Raw genomic sequence first — 25125 nt, 5'->3', positions numbered from 1 at the left:
CACTTTTTCTACATTTTTTCTCCACTTTTTCTACATTTTTCTCCACTTTTTCTCCACTTCTTCTCCACCTTTTCTCCACTTTTTCTCCATTTTTTCTCCACTTTTTCTACATTTTTTCTCCACTTTTTTCTCCACTTTTTCTCCACTTTTTCTCCACTTCTTCTCCACTTCTTCTCCACTTTTTCTCCACTTTTTCTACATTTTTTCTCCACTTTTTCTACATTTTTTCTCCACTTTTTCTCCACTTTTTCTCCACTTTTTCTCCACTTTTTCTCCACTTTTTCTCCACTTCTTCTCCACTTTTTCTACACTTTTTCTACACTTTTTCTACACTTTTTCTCCATTTTTCCTCCACTTTTTCTCCATTTTTTCTACAATTTTTCTACACTTTTTCTACACTTTTTCTACACTTTTTCTCCACTTTTTCTCCACTTTTTCTCCACCTTTTCTCCACTTTTTCTCCATTTTTTCTCCACTTTTTCTCCACTTTTTCTCCACTTTTTCTCCACTTTTTCTCTACTTTTTCTCCACTTTATCTCCATTTTTTCTCCACTTTTTCTCCACTTTTTCTCCACTTTGTCTCCACTTTTTCTACATTTTTTCTCCACTTTTTCTCCACTTTTTCTCCATTTTGTCTCCATTTTTTCTCCACTTTTTCTCCACTTTTTCTCCACTTTTTCTCCACTTCTTCTCCACTTTTTCTCCACTTTTTCTCCACCTTTTCTCCACTTTTTCTCCACTTTTTCTCCGTTCTTTTTCTATGGTCGGTCTACCCATTAGCTCTGCCATGCATAGTGTAGCCCTACACCTACTGCACATGTTACTTTATGATTGACATCTCTTTCGTACCAGAGCTGTCTAAGCCTACTCTGACCCCATATTTGTCATTACTATATTGTCCTTGTACTGTATTATGACATTTGTATCATGTGTTTCATTTCTTGCTGTGTTGCAATTTTTTTGCTGCATCCCAATTGTACCTCTACATTGTTCGAGTTTATGTTATTGTTCTCTCACTCTTATGTGATACTGATTATTGTCATTTTTCATGATTACATGCAGATAAGTCCAATCTGACGAAGGCTCAGGCCGAAACGTCATTTGTAACTTGTTTTGGACAAAAACATATATGCTTATGAAAAAAATGTTTTTCTTAATATGGACCAATAAAGAGTGATTTTGCATTACTATCCATTGTGACTAAAGCTGGTGTCACACTAAGCGACAGCGACAACGACGTCGCTGTTACGTCACCATTTTCGGTGACGTAACAGCGACCTTGTAAGTCGCTGTTATGATCGCTGCTTAGCTGTCAAACACAGCAGAAGCAGCGATCATAACGTCGCTGTGCTACATGTGCAGAGAGCAGGGAGCCGCGCTTAGCGCTGGCTCCTTGCTCTCCTAGGTACAGTACACATCGGGTTAATTAACCCGATGTGTGCTGCAGCTACATGTCACAGTGCAGAGAGCAGGGAGCCGCGCTTAGCGCTGGCTCCTTGCTCTCCTAGGTACAGTACACATCGGGTTAATTAACCCGATGTGTGCTGCAGCTACATGTCACAGTGCAGAGAGCAGGGAGCCGCGCTTAGCGCTGGCTCCTTGCTCTCCTAGGTACAGTACACATCGGGTTAATTAACCCGATGTGTGCTGCAGCTACATGTCACAGTGCAGAGAGCAGGGAGCCGTGCTTAGCGCTGGCTCCTTGCTCTCCTAGGTACAGTACACATTGGGTTAATTAACCCAATGTGTGCTGCAGCTACATGTCACAGTGCAGAGAGCAGGGAGCTGCGCGCACTGCTTAGCGCTGGCTCCTTGCTCTCCTTGCTACAGTATACATCGGGTTAATTACCCGATGCGTACTGCAGCTACATGTGCACAGAGCAGGAGCCGGCACTGGCAGCAAGAGCGGAGGCTGGTAACGAAGGTAAATATCGGGTAACCAGGGAAAGGTCTTCCCTTGGTTACCCGATGTTTACGCTGGTTACAGCTGCCAGACGCCGGCTCCTGCTCCCTCTGCTCGCTTCATTTCGTCGCTCTCTCGCTGTCACACACAGCGATGTGTGTGTCACAGCGGGAGAGTGACGACCAAAAAATGAAGCTGGACATTCAGCAATGACCGGCGACCTCACAGCAGGGGCCAGGTCGTTGCTGGATGTCACACACAATGACAGCGACGGGACGTCGCTGCAACGTCACAGAAAATGGTGACGTAGCAGAGACGTCGTTGTCGTCGTCGTTATGTGTGACACCAGCTTTACTGACTTAGTCTGGGAGATTTAGAGTGCCGAGGTTACTCACTAATTTTATCTATTATTACCTCTGAGCACCTATATACCAGTGAGCAGAGCTTCCTCTACAGTAGTTCTCCTGATTAGGCATGCCCTTACCTCATGAGCAGGGAATTGCAGCTTTGGTAGCAACCATTACGACATGGACTCTGCTGCTGTGGACCCGGGGAGAGTGAGTGCAGATTCATTGCACCCACACTCCTCACATGAAGGGTCCGCACTCCAAGAAAATGGGGGATACGTTCCCTGAGTGTCTCCCCCCCATATTCTAGACGGTCCAGAGTCGTCGTGGGACCCCTTTATTTTTTTTCTTACAATAAATTGGTGAAAGAGGAAATGTTTTGGGGACCGTTTTTTCAAATAAATTTCTTTTGTCGATTTTTTTTTTGTTAGTACTGACAGTTTATGATGTTGGGTATCTAATAGACGCCATGACATCACAAACTGCTGGGCTTGATCTCAGGTGACTTTACAGCTAGTATCACCCCGATTTATTACCCCATTTGCCACTGCACCAGGGCACGGGAGGAGCTGGGGTGAAGCGCCAGGATTGGCGCATCTAGTGGATGCGCCACGTCTGGGGTGCCTGCGGCCTGCTATTTTTAGGCTGTGAAGGCCCAATAACTATGGACCTTCCCACCCTGAGAATACCAGACCACAGCTGTCCGCTTTACCTTGGCTGGTGATCCAATTTGAGGGGGACCCTACTTTTATTGTGTAATTATTAATATTTATAAAATAATTATAAAAAAGAGCCTGAGGGGACCTCCTCATTGGATCCCCAACCACGGTAAAGCTGCCAGCTGTGGTTTTCAGGCTACAGCCGTCTGCTTTACCCTAGCTGGCTATCAAAAATGGGGGGACCCAACGTCATTTTTTTTTTAACTATTTTTTAAATAGAAAAAATTAATGGGCTTCCCTGTATTTTGATTGCCAACCAAGGTAACGGCAGGCAGATGGGGGTGGCAACCCATAGCTGTCTGCTTTATCTGCGCTGAGAATCAAAAATACCGCGGAGCGCTACGTCATTTTTTTAAAGATTTATTTTTACAGCACTGTGATGTCCAGCAATTAAAATACAGGGAAGCCCATTTTGTTTTTAGTTATTTAAATAAATAATTAAAAAAATATATATGGGCTCCCGCTGCATTTTTTGTATTGCTAGCTAAGGGTAATCCAAGCAGCTACTGGCTGCTAACCCCCACTGCTTGGTGTTACCTTCACTGGCAATGGAAAATCCAGGGAAGCATTTTTTATTTCTTTTGCCAAAAAACTACAAAAAAAGGACGTGAGCTTCGCCATATTTTTGTATGCTAGCCAGGTATAGCAGGCAGGTGCTGGAAGAGTTGGATACAGCGCCAGAAGATGGCGCTTCTATGAAAATGCCATTTTCTGAGGCGACTGCCATCTGCAATTCGCAGCAGTGGGGCCCAGAAAGCTCAGGCCAACCTGTGCTGCGGATTCCAATCCCCAGCTGCCTAGTTGTACCTGGCTAGACACAAAAATGGGGCGAAGCCTACGTCATTTGTTTTCTAATAATTTCATGAAATTCATGAAATAATAAAAAAAGGGCTTCCCTTTATTTTTGGTTCCCAGCCGGGTACAAATAGGCAACTGGGGGTTGGGGGCAGCCGTACCTGCCTGCCATACCTGGCTAGCATACAAAAATATGGCGAAGCCCACATAATTTTTTCAGGGGGCAAAAAACTTCTGCATACAGTCCTGGATGGAGTATGCTGAGCCTTGTAGTTCTGCAGCTGCTGTCTGTCTGTATGGAGAAGAGCAGACAGCAGCTGCAGAACTACAAGGCTCAGCATACTCCATCCAGGACTGTATGCAGAAGTTTTTTGCCCACCAAAAAAATGACGTGGGCTTCGCCATATTTTTGTATGCTAGCCAGGTACAGCAGGCAGCCACGGGCTGCCTCCAACCCCCAGTTGCCTATTTGTACCCGGCTGGGAACCAAAAATATAGGGAAGCCCGTTTTTTTTAATTATTTCCCTTATTTCATGAAATAATTAAAAAACAAATGACTTGGGCTTCGCCCCATTTTTGTGTCCAGCCGGGTACAACTAGGCAGCTGGGGATTGGAATCCGCAGCACAGGTTAGCCCGAGGTTTCTGGGCGCCTCTGCTGCGAATTTCAGTCCGCAGCCGTCCCAGAAAATGGCGCTCTCATAGAATCGCCATCATCTGGCGCTGTATCCAACTCTTCCAACAGCCCTGGAGCCGGGTGGCTTGTTGGGTAATCATGAGTTAATACTGGCTTTGTTTTACTAGCCAGTATTAAGCCAGAGATTCTTAATGTCAGGCACGTTTGACCCGGCCATTAAGAATCTCCAATAAAGGGTTAAAAAAAAGACACCACACAGAGAAAAAATACTTTAATAGAAATAAATACACAGACACATTAGAGACTCCATCTTTATTACCCCCTGTCAGCCCTCCACGATCCATGGTCTTCTGTCTTTCTCGTTCAACAAATGCAGCTCTGCTACATCACTGCTGCATAAGGGAAGACGCTGCTTCCCGTGCAGAAATCACTCTGTGAAAGCTGCACGAGAAGCAGCGTGCAGCCTTCACTCCGTGAGTGATCAGTGCTGCTAGCGGTAACAGCGGTAACGCTGACAGACGCGTTACCATAGCAACGGTGCTCCCGGAGCCGCAGTTAGTGGTGACGTCACCACTAACTGCGTTGCTATGGCAACGGTGATTTCCGTTAATGACCGGCTGTGTCAGCCGGTCCCTAACGGAACGGGGAGTCGACCGTGTGCTAGAGCATGTCGCCGGTACACGGCGATACACAAATATGCACCGTGTACCGGACAGATGCACTCGCAGGTCCTACATGACACGTCATAGTCATGTGACCAGTCTGTAGCCAATGAGATAATAGCTACGTGACTGGTCACATGGCTATTTTGACGTCACGATAGGTCCTGCATTTCTGCTGGCAGTGCCGGTCACCGGGAGGATTCAGCGATCATTGGATGGAATAGCGGCAGGAGACAGAGTGCAGGAGGGATCGCGGGGACCGGTAAGTGTTATGACAATGTTTATTAACTGTATGTGTACATTTATAATGCATTTTTATGTGTTTGTGTTTGCCTCCCATTATAGCCTATTGGTTCGAGTTCGGTTCGTCGAACGTTCGACCAACCGAACTCGAACGGGAGCTCCGTTCGGCGAACCGACCTCGAGCCGAACCGCGACCGGTTCGCTCATCTCTACTTATAACATATAACATGATATTACATATAAGAGAATGTACTTAAAGAAACAGACACAATCTGGACCGGGCCACTACATAAGTGTACCTGCTGAACATCAAATTTACATTTCTCCACTTTAGCAAATATATGGTGCAATCTGAAGGACCTGTCAGACATGCTTATCATGCTCCCACAAGAACATGAGTAAATCAATATGTCATTCAAATAAATCACCAGAAATCTACCCAGCAGAGCACACAAAATGTCATTTATGAAGTTTTGAAAAACTGCTAAAGCACTGGTCAACCCGAACGGTATCACTAAAGTTTCAAAATGACCTTCAGGTGTATTGAAAGTGGTTTTCCATTCATCACCCTGTTGAACACATATGAGGTTATATGCCCCTCTCAAGTCAAGTTAAGAAAATCTTTTAGTGCCAGTTAGTTGATTAAACAGGTCAGGGGCAAGGGGTAAAGGATAAGGATTATGTGATCTTATTATCTCTCTAAAATCCGAGCATGGATGCAACAGGTCATCTTTCTTTTTAACCAAAAAGAACCCTACGGCAACTGGAGAGATGGCTGGTTGTACAGTGGGTATGGAAAGTATTCAGACCCCTTTACATTTTTCACTCTTTGTTTCATTGCAGCCATTTAGTAAATTAAAAATAGTTCATTTTTTTCTCATTAATGTACACTCTGCATCCCATCTTGAGAGAAAAAAACAGAAATTTAGAAATTTTGGCAAATTTATTAAACAAGAAACACTGAAATATCACATGGTCATAAATATTCAGACCCTTTGCTCAGACACACATATTTAAGTCACATGCTGTCCATTTCCTTGTGATTCTCCATGAGATGGTTCAACTACTTCTTTGGAGTCCAGCTGTGTTTTATTAAAGTGATAGGACTTGATTTGGAAAGGCACACACCTGTCCTTATAAGACCTCACAGCTCACAGTGCATGTCAGACCAAATGAGAATCATGAGGTCAAAGGAACTTCCCAAGGAGCTCAGAGACAGAATTGTGGCAAGGCACAGATTTGGCCAAGGTTACAAAAGAATTTCTGCAGTACTCAAGGTTCCCAATGAGCACAGTGGCCTCCATAAATCTTAAATGGAAGATGTTTGGGACCACCAGAACTCTTCCAAGACCTGGCCGTCCAGCCAAGCTGAGCAATCATGGGAGAAGAGCCTTGGTGAGAGGGTTAAACAAGAACTCCAAGATCACTGTGGCTGAGCTCCAGAAATGCAGTAGGGAGATGGGAGAAAGTTCCACAAAGTCAACTATCACTGCAGCCCTCCTCCAGTTTGGCCTTTATGACAGAGTGGCCTGATGGAAGCCTCTCCTCAGTGCAAGACATATGAGTAAAAAGCTGTGGAGAAGAAGCGCAATAGGGTTTTACCCCAATAACACACGGGGTAGAGACAGGGAGCAGTAATACTCACCAAGTGAAGTTGTGAAAGTCACAACTACTATGCAGTCATGGAAAGTTTTGATCAAGGCAGCAGCAACCCAGACTGCAGATAACAGAGAACAATAGAGGAAAATAGGTTTTTTTTTAAGCCGCGCCAATGATCACTTCTCAGGTATTCCGATTAATGGATCTTTATTTTGCACAGGTCTACGCGTTTCTGGAGTCTCAGCTCCCTTCCTCACGACCATCAGGCATAAGAACACATCAAATCTCCTTTGATTTGATGTGTTCTTATGCCTGATGGTCCTGAGGAAGGGAGCTGAGACTCCAGAAACGCGTAGACCTGTGCAAAATAAAGATCCATTAATCTGAATACCTGAGAAGTGATCATTGGCGCGGCTTAAAAAAACCCTATTTTCCTCTATTGTTCTCAGTGCAAGACATATGAAAGCCCACATACAGTTTGCAAAAAAACACATGAAGGACTCCCAGACTATGAGAAATAAGATTCTCTGGTCTGATGAGACGAAGATAGAACTTTTTGGTGATAATTCTAAGCGGTGTATATGGAGAAAACTAGGCACTGCTCATCACCTGCCCAATACAATCCCAACAGTGAAACATGGCGGTGGCAGCATCATGCTGTGGGGGTGTTTTTCCGCTGCAAGGACAGGATGACTGGTTGCAATTGAAGAAAAGATGAATGTGGCCAAGTACAGAGATATCCTGGAAGAAAACCTCTTCCAGAGTGCTCTGGACCTCAGATTTGGCCGAAGCTTCACCTTCCAACAAGACAATGACCCTAAGCACACAGCTAAAATAATAAAGGAGTGGCTTCAGAACAACTCTGTGACCATTCTTGACTGGCCCAGCCAGAGCCCTGACCTTAACCCAATTGAGCATCTCTGGAGATACCTGAAAATGGCTGTCCATCAACGTTCACCATCCAACCTGATGGAACTGGAGATGATCTGAAAGGAGGAATGGCAGAGAATCCTCAAATCCAGGTGTGAAAAACTTGTTCCATCATTCACAAGAAGACTCATGGCTGTACTAACTCAAAAGGGTACTTTTCCTCAATAATGAGCAAAGGGTCTGACCATGTGATATTTCAGTTTTTCTTGTTTAATAAATTTTCAAAAATTTCTACATTTCTGTTTTTTTTCTGTTAAGATGGGGTGCAGAGTGTACATTAATGAGAAAAAATGAACTATTTTTCAATTTATCAAATGGCTGCAATGAAGCAAAGAGTGAAAAATTTAAAGGGATCTAAATACTTTCCATACCCACTGTATATACCCCTTGGCCAGACTCTTTTGACTATACTCTATTAATGCCTCCCTCTCAGGAAAAGGGATGATAAACAAATGGGATATAGTCATTTTAGCATAAGGTATGAAGTCAATAGCACAATAACATGTCCTGTTCAGCAGAAGAACATCACATTCAGTCTCAGAAAAGTCAACATCGAAGTCCTGAATGAATTATGGAAGGTAAACCTTATAGAACTTAAGGATCCAAAAAAAGAGCAACACCTAGAGTTAGGGGTACTTTGCACGCTGCGACATCGCAAGCCGATGCTGCGATGCCGAGCGCGATAGTCCCCGCCCCCGTTGCAGCTGCGATATCCTTGTGATAGCTGCCGTAGCGAACATTATCGCTACGGCAGCTTCACATGGACTCACCTATCCTGGGACGTCGCTTATTAAGGGGGCGGGTCGTGCGGCGTCACTGCGACGTCACACGGCAGGCGGCCAATAGGAGCGGAGGGGCGGAGATGAGCGGGATGTAAACATCCCGCCCACCTCCTTCCTTCCGCATATCCTACGGAAGCCGCGGTGACGCCGGTAGGAGATGTTCCTCGCTCCTGCGGCTTCACACACAGCGATGTGTGCTGCCACAGTTGTGAGGAACAACATCGGACCGTTGCGTCAGCGTAATTATGGATTACGCCGACGCTGCACCGATGATACGATTACGACGCTTTTGCGCTCGTTAATCGTATCATCGAACCTTTACACACTACGATGTCGCATGCGATGCCGGAAGTACGTCATTTTCAATTTGACCCCACCGACATCGCACCTGCGATGTCGTAGTGTGCAAAGCCCGCCTTAATCTCATGAGTCTCCCAATTGATAGTTGGATTGTGATTAACTAACCAAGGCAAGCCTAGCACTAATTTAGCAGGTAAAGAAAAACCATGAGTGAAATGAATTCTAAGTGTAACACACCTACCTTTATACACACATTCTTTACAATTGAAGTAACATTACTTTGTGAAAGTGGAGAATTATCAATTGCTAAAACTTGAATGGTAAGTATGAGAATAGAGATATTTTAACCACAGTTTACAGCGACAGTCTGGTTAATAAGATTCAAAGCGAAGGCTGAATCCACAAGTGTAGCAGTAGAAATAAATCCAGATTTCGTCCCCAGGGACACCTGAACAGATGTAAGTACGAGAGACAGCCTCATACTCTTAGTACTTGCATCCTTAAGCGGGCTTTACACGCTACGATATCGTTAATGATTTATAGTTGGGGTCACGTTGTTTGTGACGCACATCCGGCGTCATTAACGATATCGCAGTGTGTGACACTTATGTGCGACCTAAAACTATCACAAAAGCAGCCAAAATCGTTTGCCGCGGAGTGGTCGTCCTGAAAGAAAAAAATCGTTCTCTTCTAATTAGCAATGTTGTTCCTCGTTTCTGCGGCAGCACACATCGCTATGTGTGACACCGCAGGAGCGAGGAGCATCTCCTTACCTGCCTCCATCGGCAATGCAGAAGGAAGGAGGTGGGCGGGATGTTTACGTCCAACTCATCTCCGCTCCTCCGCTTCTATTGGACGGATGCCGTGTGACGTCGCTGTGACGCCGCACGACCCGCCTCCTTAGAAAGGACAGGTAAGTCCATGTGACGGGGGTAAGCAAGGTTGTGCGCGACGGGCAGCGATTTGCCCATGACGCACAACCGACGGGGGCGGGTTCGCTTTACACCTCAGAGTATCTTTTTTTCCCTTTCTTAAGAAATTCATTATTCTATTTGAAACATTAAACCAAGGAGTGGCCAGAATAACCACAGTATAATCAAAAATAATCTGATGCTCTGAGTATAATACTGTTGCTGGGATCTCTGCAAGCACCAATCTGCATAAGTTCACCAGCCTCAACTAGCGGAGTAGATGCCAGTGAAATATTTTTACATGTGTTTCTATCTCTAAGGTGTCTATCTAAACAAACAGCGAGTGCCATCGATTCCTCTAAGGACAGTGGACTATAAACCATCATGTCCTTTATCTGATCCTAAAGTACCTGACAGAACTGACTCAGAAGAGCAGGGTCATTCTAGAAGGTCTCCACTGCCCAGCATCTAAATTCCGAGCAGTAGTTCTGAACTCTACTTCCCTGAATTATAACTTGTATCTTTGATTCAGCCACAGCCACTTTGTCATGGTTGTCATAAATGAGACCAAGAGCCAAAAAAAAATCCTCAACAGAGGAGAACATAGTGGAATCATTTGGCAAAAAAAATGCCAAAGTCTCTGTATCTCCACGAAGCAAGTACAAAGCAATGCCTAATCATTAACTCTTGGACACAGATGACACTGGACAGAGGCAAAAGTGCTATTTGCATGAGGCAAAAAAATTGAGAATTTACTTCTCTCCCTGTCGAAGTAGTCCAGTAACTTTACCTTGGGTTTGACTGTGCCATTAGGACTAGTGAGTTGTTGATGATTTATACACATAAATTTGCCCAATCAGTATTATTTTCCCCACATTAGTGGTGAAGCTTCAAATTAATAATTGTACATCAGGTTTGAAAAAGGTATATCAAACCAATAAAGCTACAGAAATAAATCAATAATTAAAATTTTATTTTTTATTAAACAGTATTTATATTAAAAGTTGTAAAAATTCATGTAAGATAATACCACATTATAACAACCAGAAACGTGGACAAGAAGTATAAAGCATGGTGGTTTGAAGTAACAGTGATCCATAACATCAAGCAAAATACAACATTCAAAATAAATAAACAAAAACCATTCAAAGTGCTTAGTGCTTGTATTAATAAATAGAATGTAATATATATGTATAAATTTATAATAAATATAGTGCTGATAACTTTCAGAATCACAACTAGTAAATTATAAAGTGAATAGTGCTTATAAGTATCAGCAGCATAAGTTGTCAGATCGCTGCAGCATAATGCAGAGAAAGTGCTAAGTGCTGTGTTAGGATCACTGACAGTCACCAAATCAGTTTAAATAAAAAGGTATGCCGATAATCTAGCTCAGCCCTGATAGTAATTAAATGACCCAGTCATATATAGTTACATGAATATGGGAGAAGCAAAGAAAGGCATATACCTTTATAAGATTACTGCAGTCCACGTCCCGTCACCCCAACATGTTTCGCCACTGCTTCTTCGGGAGGCGTGTCAGGGTGAGGGGCTGCAAAGCTTTTATAGTGTGTTCAGATAATGCATGAATTGCCAACACCGGTATATGTTTGCGCATAGTACGAGTCACGATGCTGCTCATAAAGGTGATTTCCGCGCAGTGGAGGTGGACCGCATGTTGCGTTCCATTGATCAAAGATAATGGAAGCCCCATCGCGTCACAGAATACCACTGTTTGGAGATCGCAGCATCATGATAACGCAAATGCGCATAGTTCAGAGAGGGCAAAACATAGATGCAAATAAATTCCTCATGTAGAAATTATATTCCAAAAATATTACAATATAAATGAATAAAGGGATAGTTATACCTGTAAGCTGACCAAAGATATTGTGTTTATAAGGGGAATTTGTATATAAAAAAACTGTGATTAAATGTGTAACTAAAAGTGAAAAAATATGAATTATATAAGTATAATATACAATTATTGTATAATATGATTAAACACATGATTAAGTGAAAAATAATAAATATATTATAAAAATACCAACATAGAAAAATGTACATAATATAATATACATATATGTGACACATATAAATGTAAGATAAATAAATAATAAATGCATCATAAAAATAACTGCGTGAAAAAACATACATAATTAAATATACATATGTGGTACATATAAATGACAATTGATTAATAATTAATAAGTGAAAATCATATATATAACAAAATAATATATAATTTTTTTACACAACATATATCAACATATTTATATGCTCCATGCATACCTCAAGACACTGGAACCCACACCAAGCATGGGGGCGACAATGTCAAAAGAAACGCATACAGCACAATATTCGAATAGAACACAAAAACAAATAACCTAAAACAATGAACTTGGTCATAAACACTTGTGAACTGTATATCATTCTTCCAAACATCGGTTTCTGATGGAATAAAAGATTTCTGAAAAATAGAAAAATAAAATGTTAAAATCAAAACATAAATGACACTATAAAAGAAGAACCCTACCCACCCATAAAATACATGTCATCTCATCTGTCCTACAAAAAAGCTCCAAAACCCATAGTTTCATTCAAACCCTGTGGACTTAGTGTGCCCAATCTGAAAATCCATCGACTTTCTAATTGTGCCAATGTTTTAGACAGGTCACCCCCTCTAAATCCTAGATCTACTGTATCAATTCCCCTGAATTTGAGCAAGAATGGATTGCAATTGTGTTCTTTTTTGAAATGTCGGGCTAGTGTTTTAAGTTGGGATTCGTCTTCACATGTTTTCGCCTTCTCAATATCCCGACAATGTACTCGTATCCTAACTTTCAATTCTCTTGTAGTTAATCCAATGTATACCTTGCTGCAGGGACATAAGGCATGATAGATGGTTCCTTTAGTTGAACAAGTGATGTGTTTTCGAATTTCAAAACTACGTGTACCATCAAAATTAGGAAATGTTTTGGTCCTGATTGTGTTAGCGCAAGCCTTACAAAGGCCACGTGGAAAGAAACCAGATGTTAAAGGTTTATTCGCATTGTTTTTAGGATTTTGAAAATGGCTGTGTGTCAGACTATCACCAAGATTAGGACATCTCTTAGCTACAATAGATGGTCTTTCGGGCAATATTCTCTTCAATAGGGGATCAGATCGAAGGATATTCCAGTGTTTCATAAAAATTCTAGTCATTGGTTGCCACTGATCATGAAAGTTAGTTATAAAGCGTACCTGATTGTTATCCTCATCTTTGTTCTTCATATTAGTGTTGCACAGAAGTTGATTAATTGGTGTTCTCATTGCTCTCCTATATCCTCTCTTGATCCATCTTTTATTGTATCCTCTGTCCAACAAGCGACACGACAATTCCTGCGATTTGTGAAAAAATTGAGGTTCGTCAGAACAAATTCTCTTTACTCGCAAGAATTGCCCTATTGGTATACCCTTGATAGTATTTCGAGGGTGAGAAGAATCTGCATGTAACAATGAATTAGTTGCTGTTTCTTTCCTATAGACTGTTGTTGCTAGTCTCCCAGTTGGCAAGATATTAATCAAAATGTCCAAAAACTCAATTGATGGGCCAAACTTATACGTGAGTTTGATATTTTGATTATTCTGGTTAAGGCTATCCATCAAAGCATGAAGTTCAGTAGTTGGTCCTTCCCAGATAAAAAGGACATCATCTATATATCGAATCCAATTATGCACATTTTTAATACCTGGGATGTCACTGTCAAAGAAAATTGTTCTTTCCCACGCCCCCATAAACAAATTCGCATAAGATGGGGCACATGATGCCCCCATAGCGGTCCCTTGGATTTGTTTATAAATATTTTGGTCAAAGGTAAACACATTGTGTGTCAAGATAAATTCGAGCAGGATCAGGATGAGTCTAGCCATTGGTTTATCCACACTGCTGTGATTGAAAAAAAAATTCCGTTGCTTTCAAGCCGTCAGGATGCCTAATTGAAGTGTATAGAGACTCCACATCGGCCGTTACTAGTGTCATGTTATCATCCAATTGGAGGTTGTCCAATTTACATAGGACCGATGTGGTGTCTCCAACAAAAGAAGGTAACTCTTTAACCAATGGCTTAAGAAAATAATCTACTATAGAACCAACCACCTTGCATAACCCACCCTTCCCTGATACAATTGGTCTGCCAGGAGGGTCAGATAAATTCTTATGAATTTTTGGTATCAGGTAAAGGGTGGGTAACCTAGGCTGTAGTTCTGTGATAAATTCAACCATCCTTTTAGGGATTGTTCCTTCCTCATAAGCCTGCATAAGGATATCAAGCAAATCACTCTTAAATTCCACTAGAGGATTATATCTCAATTTAGCATAACATTTTTTGTCATTCAATTGTTTGTGCGCTTGTTTGAGATAAAGTTCATTTGGCCAAATAACTATATTGCCCCCCTTATCTGCCGGCTTGAATTGTACATCATGCCAGGTTTTCAGGTCATGGAGGGCAATTTTTTCTTTTTGGCTAAGATTAGATATACCTCTATTTTTGGTCAGTTTTTCCAACTCCCCTGTGACAACTTTGACAAATACGTCAATAGCGGGAACTGTATTCAAAGATGGAAATTTCTTGGACTTATTGATTAAAGAGATTGGAAATTTACTTACAGGAGGTTCCAGACTTTCATCGGCAAGTTGTTGTAAGATTTCCACAGCCTCAAGCTCCTCTTTGGTATCAAATGGAATCTGTTCGTCCGATTTCGAAAAAAATCTTTTAAAAAAGCATCTAAATTCCGAGCAGTAGTTCTGAACTCTACTTCCCTGAATTATAACTTGTATCTTTGATTCAGCCACAGCCACTTTGTCATGGTTGTCATAAATGAGACCAAGAGCCAAAAAAAATCCTCAACAGAGGAGAACATAGTGGAATCATTTGGCAAAAAAAATGTCAAAGTCTCTGTATCTCCACGAAGCAAGTACAAAGCAATGCCTAATCATTAACTCTTGGACACAGATGACACTGGACAGAGGCAAAAGTGCTATTTGCATGAGGAAAAAAAAATGAGAATTTACTTCTATCCCTGTCGAAGTAGTCCAGTAACTTTACCTTGGGTTTGACTGTGCCATTAGGACTAGTGAGTTGTTGATGATGCCTGATGTCCACAATTTCCAAGGTCTAAATTTGAAATTGTGCTGCCAAAGCATTCAATGGATCCATGATGATGCTTCAGCACACACTAATAGGGTGGGTTCATTGTTATGAACGTACGTATTCCAACACGGGTGAAGGGGTAATAATTAGACTGCAGCCAAACCCACACCCTACTGGTTCATGTACAGGCTAGGATCCCTAGCTGCAGGATACCCAAGAAAATCCATAGCTACATGACTAGAAACCCACAACTAGGATCTATCTGTCTAAAACACTGTTGAGTTGTTTCATGTAAGTCCTGAGAAACCGGAGGAAGGGTTGCGACACACTACAAAGAGGGGGCAAGCGTTCGAAGATAGATGGAGACCCAAGGTGAGGAAACATAAAATTCTGTATTTTTTGTTTTATAAGACGCCCTGGATTATAAGACGCACCCCAAATTTAGAGAATAAAACGTAAAATAAAAATATGGGGTCTGTTTCATAATCTGGTGATGTCATACCGCTGTGCTGGGGCTGCAGGTGGATCTGCTCCGTGCTGGCTCTGCTCTGTGCTGGCTCTACTCTGTGCTGTGGGGGGTGAGGCATGGGCCATTCTGAAGATGTTGGTGGTGAGGGCTTCAAAGAAATAGCGCCCAGAAGTGGCGCCTGCGCAGATTAGATCTTGAGCCGAGAACTCCATCTGCGCACACGTGGACTCTGGGCACCATTATTTGAAGTAATCACCGCTGACATCTTCAAAATTGCCCATACCTCACCACCCACTGCAGAGAGCAGCGCTGCTGGATACCGTACAGGGCAGCCGTCGGCCACCGCACACAGCAGAACAGAGCAGCCGCAGCTGTCGGCCGCCGTACAGAGCAGCGCCGCCCGGCATACAGAGCTGCAAAAACCAGCACAGCATTGCCCATGCCTCCTATGACTCCTCTCCAGCACACCCTGGTAAGCTGCATTCCAATTTTAAGACGCACCCTTCATTTTTCTCCCAAATATTTCGGAGGAAAAGTGCGTCTTATAATCCAAAAAATACGGTACATGTATAAGGAGAAAAAAGGAGAATGACAATAGCAAACAAAAGAAACCTCCCACCAACATAAAAGTGTAAAGAAGTAAGGTGTGGGGTTTGAAAATAAGAAAATACAGAGTAAACAAAACAGTGATCTCTTCCTAACAAGCAGAATCCCTAGCTACAGGGCTGTAACTCCTTAGCAGTTGTGGTGATGGGCCGATGATCCCGATCGTTTTGTAAAGATCGAGATTGGCATCAAGATGATGCGAACTTGCGTCCGATCACCGAACTCAAGCTTTACAGTTTGAGATGGGGCGGGGGGGGCTGTAAAATAAAGAATATACAGTGCCTACAAGTAGTATTCAACCCCCTGCAGATTTAGCAGGTTTACACATTCGGAATTAACTTGGCATTGTGACATTTGGACTGTAGATCAGCCTGGAAGTGTGAAATGCACTGCAGCAAAAAAGAATGTTATTTCTTTTCTTTTTTTTTTTTTTTTAAATTGTGAAAAGTTTATTCAGAGGGTCATTTATTATTCAACCCCTCAAATCACCAGAATTCTGTTTGGTTCCCCTAAAGTATTAAGAAGTATTTCAGGCACAAAGAACAATGAGCTTCACATGTTTGGATTAATTATCTCTTTTTCCAGCCTTTTTTGACTAATTAAGACCCTCCCCAAACTTGTGAACAGCACTCATACTTGGTCAACATGGGAAAGACAAAGGAGCATTCCAAGGCCATCAGAGACAAGATCGTGGAGGGTCACAAGGCTGGCAAGGGGTACAAAACCCTTTCCAAGGAGTTGGGCCTACCTGTCTCCACTGTTGGGATCATCATCCGGAAGTGGAAGGCTTATGGAACTACTGTTAGCCTTCCACGGCCTGGACAGCCTTTGAAAGTTTCCACCCGTGCCGAGGCCAGGCTTGTCCGAAGAGTCAAGGCTAACCCACGGACAACAAGGAAGGAGCTCTAAGAAGATCTCATGGCAGTGGGGACATTGGTTTCAGTCAATACCATAAGTAACGTACTCCACCGCAATGGTCTCCGTTCCAGACGAGCCCGTAAGGTACCTTTACTTTCAAAGCGTCATGTCAAGGCTCGTCTACAGTTTGCTCATGATCACTTGGAGGACTCTGAGACAGACTGGTTCAAGGTTCTCTGGTCTGATGAGACCAAGATCGAGATCTTTGGTGCCAACCACACACGTGACATTTGGAGACTGGATGGCACTGCATACGACCCCAAGAATATCATCCCTACAGTCAAGCATGGTGGTGGCAGCATCATGCTGTGGGGCTGTTTCTCAGCCAAGGGGCCTGGCCATCTGGTCCGCATCCATGGGAAGATGGATAGCACGGGCTACCTGGATATTTTGGCCAAGAACCTCCGCTCCTCCATCAAGGATCTTAAGATGGGTCGTCATTTCATCTTCCAACAAGACAACGACCCAAAGTACACAGCCAAGAAAACCAAGGCCTGGTTCAAGAGGGAAAAAATCAAGGTGTAGCAGTGGCCTAGTCAGTCTCCTGAAGTTAACTCAATTGAAAACTTGTGGAAGGAGCTCAAGATTAAAGTCCACATGAGAAACCCAAAGAACCTAGACAACTTGGAGAAGATCTGCATGGAGGAGTGGGCCAAGATAACTCCAGAGACCTGTGCCGGCCTGATTATTAAGACGATTATTAGCTGTAATTGCAAACAAGGGTTATTCCACAAAATATTAAACCTAGGGGTTGAATAATAATTGACCCACACTTTTATGTTGAAAATTTATTAAAATTTAACTGAGCAACATAACTTGTTGGTTTGTAAGATTTATGCATCTGTTAATAAATCCTGCTCTTGTTTGAAGTTTGCAGGCTCTAACTTATTTGCATCTTATCAAACCTGCTAAATCTGCAGGTGGTTGAAGACTACTTGTAAGCACTGTAGTTAATAATAAACATTGTCATTATACTTACAGGTCCCGCGACGTGTCCTGCAGACTCTGTCTCCCGGCCACTTCTGCTTCCACGTCCAATCATTACTGTGCCCCCTGGTAAGCACCACTGCCTAAAGTACCTTCCATGATGTCATAGCCATGTGACCAGTCTGGTGTGAATGTTGTACAGACTTTGGCTTACAGACTGGTCACATGACTATGACGTCATCGAAGGTCCTGTTAACTGAACTTTTACTGTCACTGTGTGAGTGTCGCATTGCATCACTGCGCACAATCTCCCGACAGGAGCGGGTCAGCTGTATGTATTTCCATGCAGCTGATGCGCTCCTGTCTGGAGAGTGTCAGGCCGTGTGGGGTGATGCAATGCGAGACGCAAGTGGAATCATATCTTCACTGTCAGCCTGCTTCTTGCTCTGCACAGAGCGATGAAGCAGACTTGACAATGCTCTCTCTGCTTCTCACTTTGTATAGACACTGTCTGTACAGAGTGATGAAGCTGACATTACTGTCCATGTGAACTACGTCGGAATAAGGATTTTTTTATAATAAAGATGAAGTCTCTAAATTTTTTTTTATTTTATTTCTAATAAAAACTTTTTTTTTATTTGTTGTGTTTTTTTTTTACTGTTTACTAGAAATTCATAGTGGCTATGTCTAACTTGGTGTGACACCATGAATTTTGAGCTTAGTACCATCTGAGAATTCAAATCTAGTATTAACCCCTTTATTACTCATAGATATAAAAAGTGTCAATTAAAGCCTACATGAAAAACTCCACACATAAATAAATAAAATCATTTGTATTTTTATTAAATTCTCAAAATAAAAACAGTTAAAAAGGGAGAAGAGGACACCAGATCAAAAAGGTCCAAGCGATAACAAAGTATAAAATACAATCAAATTTCCATGGAAAAATAGATAAATAAGGTTACATAAAATGCAAATGCATATAACAACCAAGTGTCAGTAAAGCGTAATATTACAGGGTAAAAGATAAATACAATATGAGGCTTTAACTTGTGCACTAAGTGGCAAAGAGCACCATAGATAGTAAAAAATGAAAAAATAAATAAAGTGCAATGCATATGATTCACAACCAGGTGGCAGTGGAGAATGAGAAAAAATTAATTATGAAAGTGCAATAGCTTCAAAAGCCACTAGGTGGCATAGAAACACCTATTAGGGTAACAGTATAAATATAAAGTGTAAAGTGCACATTCTCACACGGCCACAAGGTGGCAATGTAACCATACAAAAGAAAGTCCTGGTCAGAAGAACCAGATACTTAAGTATATTGTGTCTTGTCCAGCAAAAGGACGCGGTACAAACAAGTAATTACTGACCAGGGAGGATTCAAGAGGGAACATCAAATAAAGTAACCACATGGAAGATAAAGAGTGTATGTATAATTACCGCAAGGACAGCCCTTGACACGTGTCAGATGGTACTAAGCACGAAATTCATGGTGTCATGCCAAATTAGACAAGGCCACCATGAATTTCTAGTAAACAGTAAAAAAAAAAACCACAACTCATAGAATTTTTTTTTTATTAGAAATAACTAAAAAAACATTTAGAGGCTCCATCTTTATTATTAAAAAAATCTTTAGTCTGACGTAGTTCACAGGGACAGCAATGTCAGCGTCATCACTCTGTATAGACAGCGTCTATACAAAGTGAGAAGCAGAGAGAGCCATGTCAGCTCTGCTTCATCTTTCATTCATTCATGCTTCATCGCCGTGATGCGATGCGACACTCGCACAGTGACAGTCAAAGTTCAGTTAACAGGACCTTTGATGACGTCATAGTCATATGACCAGTCTGTAAGCCAATGTCTCTATAACATTCACATCAGACTGGTCACATGGCTATGACATCATGGAAGGTCCTTTAGGCAATGGTGCTTACCGGGGGGCACAGCAATGATCGGACGTGAAAGCAGAAGCGGCCAGGAGACAGTCTGCAGGACATATCGTGTGACCTGTAAGTATGATCATAATGTTTTTTAATAATGTGCTTTTTTTTTTTACAGCCCCTGGACCTGAACTATATCCGAACTGTAACACAAGCTTTCCAGGAAAGGTCATGTTCGGGATCGTATGCACGATCACTATGTGGTCGGTACGATCCACAAACTTTACAGTTTGGGATCGCCCATCACTACTTAGCAGTAATCCACCTGGAAATATAGCCAGCAGAGGAGGCTGGAGCAAGGAGAGTATAAATCGCTTCACATGGGACGTGATAGGACAGAGACAAAATAAGCAACTGGAAACACCTGACAAATCCCAAACCAAAGAAGGAAAAGCAATGATAAAGCATCCATCAGCATTTGGATAGACCCCAACTAGACTGTAGCTCAGTAGGGAAGGAAAATAACCATGCAGCAAAATGTCACTGGATCAAGTCCCAATCCTGAGGCATGACTTTTTTTGTTCTTTATTTTCTGATTTTTTTAAGGCCATTGAAGCCATCCATGTCGGTGACAGCCAAAGCTCGGCTATAACTTACACCGAGCTCCTGACCATGTCATGCTGCCACTGCCCCTGTGCCTGCATGATCTCCATGATGTACATTTAAGCCATTTTCTGGGAACTCTTTCCCAAACATGAAGTAAATGTACGTGAAATGTTGTGAAGGAGATAAATAGTCTGCAGCCCACCGAAACCACACAGCAGTTAACGCTATGTCTTCCAGCATGGATAGGACTACAAGTCCAGAGGATAAAAAACTAGACTTGTCATCTCTTGTCTATTGTAGCCAGACCTTGACGGCACCCGGTGACAAAAGTAGATACAGGAAATGTAGGCATTGATACATTTGCAAAAGAGACAATCTTTTTAAATAATTGTTAGCACAAGTATATACTAAAACAGACACATCATGGGAACTGACAGCTCCTCTTTAAACATACAAAAGATACAGGATTTTCGGTGTTATCTAATATTCATTTGTACAGCTGGCTACATGACTAAAGGCCCAGTCACACACAACGACTTACCAGCGATCCCGAAAATAATGCCACCTGATAGGAATCGCTGGGAGGTCGCTGGTGAGATGTCACACAGTCAAACCTTACCAATGATGCAGGAATGATACAGGTCGCAGTAGCGACCTGTATAACGATCTCAGCAGTCACTGTGACCCTGTCACACAGTGTCAAACACAGCGATGCGTCCTGCCCAGCAGGACATCGCCTTTGAAGGAAATGGCCTGGACCATTCTGCAACGACCGGCGACCTCACAGCAGGGGCCTGATCGCTGGTAGATGTCACACATAACAAGATCGCTAACGGGATCGCTACTACGTCACAGAAACCGTGACTCAGCAGCGATCTCGCTAGCGATCTCGTTATGTGTGACGGTACCTTAAGAAGATACTGCACATTCCTATCTGAAATACAAACTGAGATAAAAAAGAATTGTGCAGTCTCTGCAATGAATAATAGCATGGCTGGACTTTCCTTTATTCCAGCATTAAATTTGGCACTATGATATGCATAAAAGCACACAACCATTTTATATAATCTGTGAGAAAGCCCTCTCTGTGAGCACTCCCTGCATTTTTGCCTTAATACAGCTGTACTTACAACGTCCAGATATTCTCTTTTGAAAGTAGATTTGTTAGCCGGCTGCTCAGTTCCCCTATGATTAGAGTAATGAGCAGCTTCTTGGGAAAGACTGTATCTACAAAAGGTCAGTGAGCATCAAATATCCAGCATTGCTATGGATTAAAAACGTGACAGGTTCAAGGCACAATATTTCACGCTTCTTTTTAAGATTCAGATGTATGCAGACATTATGTATATATTTTGGCAGAATTATATTAGCCGTTAAAGGGTTTATCCAGATTTTTAGAATTGATGGCATATTCTTAGGATGGTAGTAGAATGCCCGAAAAAGGCATTTGTACATGAAACTCAATAGAAGAGAAGGTAAAGGGTAAAGTTAAATTTACAAATTTACCTATTGGTCTAGAACAGTATTTCCCAAACTCCAGTCCTCATGGCCCCCAACAAGTCATGTTTTCAGGATTTCCTTAATATTTAACAGGTGATGGAATCCTTATCCAGGCATCACCTGTGCTATATTAAGGAAATCCTGAAAACATGACCTGTTGGGGGTCGTGAGGACTGGAGTTTGGGAACCACTGGTCTAGAAGGAGATAAAATACATAATGCCAGAACCATTCACCTAAAAGAGAAATTATTCCCTCCTGATCATGGGTGTTGATAAGACTGGATCACAACAAGAATTTAAAGAGAGTCTGACACATTAAGGCTGTGTTCGCACGTACATGCTGAAATTTCTGCAGCAATTTGACAGCACATGTGCGCTTCAAATCGCTGCAGAAACACTGCGTAATGGATGCAGTGTTTCAGCAGATTACATGCCGATTTCATGCACTATGGATGCTGTCTCTCCCATAGACAGAGAGGGAGCTGCATCCAAAGCGCACAAAAGAAGTGACATGCTGCATTTTTGAACGCATGGAATTGGGTCAACATTTTAGCATCCAAATCACTGCGATCAAAAAAGCAACGTGCGCAAGGATTATGCACAATCTACATAGATTGCGCTGGGGACACAGGACGCATGTGTGGCACCCTGGACTAGCCAGGTCGTCACAGGTACTACAACACACACCCCCACCCTGAGACAGGCACATCAGCCAGACACAAAATCCTTGTTGCCTCCATCCAGGGGCTGATGTCCGCACCAGGTGGGGTGGAGCCAGGCGGTTGGGCCCACCCAAGGAGGAGGAGGAGTTCACAGTCCTGGAGGCGGGAGAAGGAAGTCAGTGAGAGTTGAGAGTTCAGTTAGGGAAGTGCAAGTGAGAGGAGTGAAGGAGAAGTGGAGGAGAAATCTGACCGTGTCCGGGTGTGTGGCCTGGGCACCAAGAGCAAGGTTGGTAGATGGTGGTGGCCGTCTGCAGGAGAGGCAGATCAACGCGGAACCGTAGGACCGGGGACGGGCGGTGGCCCGCCGGGACCGAACCGGGGAGCGAAGTGAAGCCAGCACACACAGGCAGGGCCTATGGACCCCGACCAGGCTTGGAGTCGCCATTAGAGGTCAAATCCATCAGTGACCGAAACCCCAGGGGTTTCCTAACAGCCAAGACCCGATTGAAGGCAACCGTCCGACCAGCAAAAGGAAATACAGCTACCGCCACAGCTAGAGTTCCAAGGGCCAGAGCCTGCGGGCAAAAGGGCTCCTCCGGCACACGCTGGGGAGCGGGTTACTGGTGGTAATCCACCAGGACCGAACATACACAAAGGTGCAGGAAAAGGCAGCCACCACTAACCGTCCAGGAGAAGCCACAGCAGCCAGCTGCGGGACCCGTCCATCCAGCCGTTTGGTTTACCAGAGACTTTGCGTATATTTGTGGCTGAGTGAGTACAACCATGCCATCCGGCACCGCGCTGCGTAGTCCAGGTGACCCTGCACCCATCCAACCCTGCCTCCCCGTCATCTCACCGGGCCCCGGGACCACCAACCCCTACCCACGGAGGGGGAAAACAACATCCCAGCTGCTCCCTGCCATCGCTCCCGGGATCCCCGTCACCAGCAGCGGTGGTGCCCAACCTCCCCACAACCTGTGGGTGGCGTCACGGACCAAACCCCAAACCAAACTACCCCCTTCCACTCACGAGCGAGGAGCGCCGCTCGAGTCCCCGGATCCGGCCCACCGCTGGAGCCACCGAGCAGCCATCACAGTAGCGCCGGACGCGAGCGTTAGCGAGCGCAGCGGCGTCCTTCCCCGCCCGCGACACATGCATTTACGCTGTAGTGCTAAACGCAGCGTAAATGTATGAAATTACGCAACGTGACCACATGCCCTAATACAACCACATGGGAATTAGCCTCATCTCTGCGGCCACAGCAGAGATGAAAAATGGCTACCCTGCTTCTGCAGTAATACTGAGAGCTTGAATGCCCGAGCTTTCTTTACAGGCAGGGATCACTCTGGCCACGTGAGTACTCTCTATCTGCATAGGGGGAGGCCATCATTCATGGTAATAGAGCGCTTATGGCCATACCAAGGATGTACGGAATACCCTCATTTTCCTGACAATCTACTTTTTATATATATGCAATGCTTATTACACCAAACGTAAGATTTTCCTGGGCGTAAAGTCCCTATTTGACCATTTAATTAGTTTAAATATAGCATTTTTTAGGCAACAAACTCCATTAATACATATAAAAAAGTATTTATGTTATTTTCGTCCAAGAAATATTTTAGGCATTTTTTTTAAGCTATTGATGGTTTCCATTTTGACGAGTTCTTGAAGTAGGATGGCCAACAGTTTAATAATTCTCATCGTAAAGTCTTAGAAGACTTAACCTTCAGTTCTTCAGATAGAAAAAAATGCCTTATTGTCTTTTAAAGGGATTTTGCATAGGACAACTTTTACCATAATTATTGTAAGGGCTATTTATGTACTTTTACAAGTTAAAAATGTTCCCCTTAAATGTCTTTTCTAGAGATTAAATGTCATTTTTAAAAAAGAATTATTACCAAAAAAATCTATTTATCTCCTCCCAAACGTCAGACCCCGAGTGATCTTGAGATCAGGGCTCTAGAACCCTGAGAGCATGACTCTTCAACCCTGTCCTGAATGGAGAATATTTGGGCATGCTTGGCCTTTGCTCCATTCAGTGCCTATGAGACTGCCAGAAATAGCCAAGCACTGTATTCAGCAGTCCCATACACAATGAATGGTGTGGAGGCTGAGTATATGTACCTATGTTCCACTCAGGATGGAGCTGCAGAGCCTGATACTTACGGTTACAGAGCCCTGATCTAGGGATTGCTGAGACTCTCATCAATTAGAATGTTATCTTTAATGCCCCGTTATTAGTTTTGTGGCTTTTCACTGTAATTATTCTAAGTCCAAGGGTTATTTTCTAAAAACCCTTGTCCAGAACTGAGCTCCATATTCCAGATGACATGGCACCAATACTATTACCATCAATGTTAAATTGGTGGGGACTCTGACATACCACCACCATATCACGCTGCTTTCAAAATTGGTGAGAAATGCAGGATAAAATGGCCAGCAATATACACATTTCAGGTTATTCTGAAAAGGTACCTAATATTATACAGTAGTATAAGTATTAGATGATATTTTAGATTACTGTTTGTTTGTCTTTCCAATGATCTATTAATATTAGGCAGTTACTTGTATCAAATACATTCTTAGTAA

The sequence above is a fragment of the Anomaloglossus baeobatrachus genome, chromosome 1 (genome assembly GCF_048569485.1).
Source record: "Anomaloglossus baeobatrachus isolate aAnoBae1 chromosome 1, aAnoBae1.hap1, whole genome shotgun sequence".
In the NCBI taxonomy this organism is placed as follows: domain Eukaryota; kingdom Metazoa; phylum Chordata; class Amphibia; order Anura; family Aromobatidae; genus Anomaloglossus; species Anomaloglossus baeobatrachus.
The sequence above is the reverse complement of the archived record's forward strand: the minus strand, read 5'-3'. Positions refer to the sequence as shown.